The 3009-nt window shown below is 37.2% G+C and overlaps 1 long non-coding RNA gene across 1 annotated transcript; it reads right to left on the bottom strand.

The window, feature by feature from the left end:
• Nucleotides 1–368: 368 nt before the first annotated feature.
• On the bottom strand, nucleotides 369–2640 carry LOC144639654 (uncharacterized). The gene is made up of 3 exons (XR_013568191.1): nucleotides 2399–2640; nucleotides 1871–1950; nucleotides 369–1090 (listed from the first exon to the last, which is right to left on the bottom strand). It is a non-coding gene; the product is annotated as an uncharacterized LOC144639654 (long non-coding RNA).
• Nucleotides 2641–3009: the final 369 nt, after the last annotated feature.

Genomic DNA, 3009 nt, shown 5'->3' on the forward strand with positions numbered 1-3009 from the left:
GCATAAGTTGTCCCGACCTTTACACTATTGAAGACACTTAAGCCTGTGCTAGAGTAAATTTATGGTCTGCGATAATAATTTCGTAAATTCTCTGTAATTTCATTATTTTTATTGAAACAAAGGAGCAATTGTAGAATACCCCGCCATTATTCATCTGCTCCCGTGGTCCACAGTCCGCAGTGAAATTTTGTTGTTAAGTTATATTTCACTCATAATGCAGTCCGCAGTCATGCAGTCCATTGATCAAAATTGGATTTAATTGTTATAATTGCCTGCCACCGCGGTCTACAGTCCCATAGTGTTTTATTTGAAAATAATACAAAGTCTGCTAATCGCCTGCCACCAGGGCCCGTAGTCCCGTAGTCGTTTCTAAGAAATGCTAGTAAATGTTATAATCGCCTGCCACCCTGGTCCGCAGTCCCGTAGTGGATTTAAGAACAGTAGATATCCTGAACACAATATAAAGGCTAACCGCAAGCAACCAAATCGCAGTCCGTGGTGTACCCAGAATTCTACATGTTAACAATATATAGTGTTGCCCTTACAAATATAGATAGCTAACCGTGAACAGGCTAACCAAAGTGCATTTTAGGCTAACCGAAATGAATAAGTAGGCCTCTCTAAACACAAAACATTCTGTCCCATATGTTCACTATGGGACTGCGCACCACGGTGGCAGACACATTCACTACCTGATGGACCGTGGACTGCGGTGACATTAAAATCAGTTCAGCATGAAATAATTTTTGATATTTGTATGGTGACTGCGGACTGCAGTGGCAGTCATTTCAGTTATGCAAAAAAGTGCCGGGGTAATCTACAATCATGCCAAAACAAAATAGTTTTGTCATGAACCCAGAATGGTTTCAAAACTTACATGTAATAAAGTGTCAGTATTCACATGTAGCCTTATTGGGTTCTGGGATGTTCATATTACATATAAAATAGCTATAAATGTCACTAAAGTATATTCAGGTTTAAACTGGCAACATGTGGGAATCAATCATGTGACAATTTTATTACATTAACACAATGTGTATTTTTGAGTTCATTTTGACTAAGAGAAATGCCATTGCACTCTTCAAGTCACCTGTAAATAGAAACAAAACAAACAAAAACTGTTTATTTTGATGAAATTGCTATTTTCCAGCATGCAGACTGTATATTGAATGGCCTTTTTCAGTGTGTGAAAAAAAAAAAACTGACTGCTTTCATGTTGGGCTAGTGGATTCAATAATTTTTTCCACTTGCTAGATAGCCAAATGACATTTATGGATTTTTATTTGTTGTTGTTGATCTTTCCAGAGAAACATGGGACTTTGGGCAAGCATATACAGTGGAACCCCGATATAACGATCTTCGATATAACGATATTCCCGATATAACGATGAATATGTTATGTCCCAGCAATAGTAAAATGTATGGGACGGAACCCCGATATAACGATTCCTCGATATAACGATACAATTTTACTGCCCCCTTGGCATATCGTTATATCGGGGTTCCACTGTAATGGTTTCACCTTGCACAGTCTACATGGGTCAGGCCAGGAAGAAATCAATTTTCTTTGCACCCTTCCTTTCATTAATCATAATTTTGCAGAAAAAAAATGTCAGTCTTCATCTGAATTTTTTACATTGCTAGCTGTAGTTTTAAATGCTACTGAAGGCCATCCAACAACTGAAAATACATGCCTTAAAAAAATGTCAAACAGCTTTTTTATAACATAGGCAAATGTCTGGTCAAAAAGTAGATCTTTTAAAAATGTCTCAGGTAGTGAATGTGTGAAGAGAGGAGGATGGAAATTGCTGAGATTGGCTGAAGAGATCAATAACTGCCTGAACTTGTTATAATCCATAGTTTAACTCACCAGCAATTCAGAAAGTCCTCAGTTCAGAATTCTGTAAATCCTGTTTACAAATTAGACATTCTAATAATCCCACAAATTACCTGTATACAACAAAATGCAAAAGAAACGTCAATCTATGGCTGGCAATACAATACACATCATGGAAAGATAGAAATTTAAACTTCAGAAATGGTCTCATTTATTTCTTTGCGGCCGGAAATGACCACATGGTCAATATTTTGACAAACATTTCCTCACGTATAAATAATTAAAGGATGCGATTCTTATTAAATTGAAGTAGCTTAACATTCAGATGACAAATATAAATAACAATTACATGCCTCGACGAACTGAGTGACATTACTATAACACCATCGCCTCAAAATCTACAAGATCTTTTCGGCTTTAATTCCAGTGAGCTAAGACCAGCTTAGTTTTAGTACGATTCAGTCTATCTTTAGCACTTTTATTAATCTTCACGTAAACGCCGAAGACATAAGCTTAAGCCAGTCTTCAAAATGAAATTATAGTACAATGAGAAACGCTGACCTGAAGTCTCTGTTAGAAATGTTTGTGCGAAAAGCTTCCACCGTTTCTCCTCATTCCATATTCTTCTCCAGTATCGGGAATACAAATAAAGGATATCGAATACCCTTTGTTTCGGGACTCGTGATCGCGTCAAGAAGAAAGAACATTGACAAAACTATCCTATAGAACTCGAAAATCAAAACACTAGATCGACGCCATTTTGAAAATGCGCCCGCAATACGGACCGCGGGGAATCCGCAAGCAGGGGGGACTAGGGGGGACACAGCTTAAACTCTCCCCAAGCGCCACTCCTTTGTCTGAAAGAAATTACATTCAACCTCGCTCAAAGCAATTACAATGAAAAGAAACTGATCACGCTATAATAAAGAGCATACACTCAAGCCTTTTGGCAAAATTTTCTTTTATTTCAAATGCAAATGGTCGTTGAGTAGGAAGCCAACAAACTTTTCAATTGTATTTTTTACTACCGTACTTTTTCACGAAAAAGTAATAATGGCCATTTTTCAAAACACTATTTAAAAAACTACAACTTTGCTCAAAAAGATCCTAAGAGAGAGGTTCTAGTAAAGTTATCAAGCGAATTTAAAAATGTGATCCGTTCTGGTCACGTG

This window comes from Oculina patagonica, unplaced genomic scaffold (assembly GCF_052425735.1).
Source record: "Oculina patagonica isolate OP01 unplaced genomic scaffold, crgOcupat unplaced1157, whole genome shotgun sequence".
In the NCBI taxonomy this organism is placed as follows: domain Eukaryota; kingdom Metazoa; phylum Cnidaria; class Anthozoa; order Scleractinia; family Oculinidae; genus Oculina; species Oculina patagonica.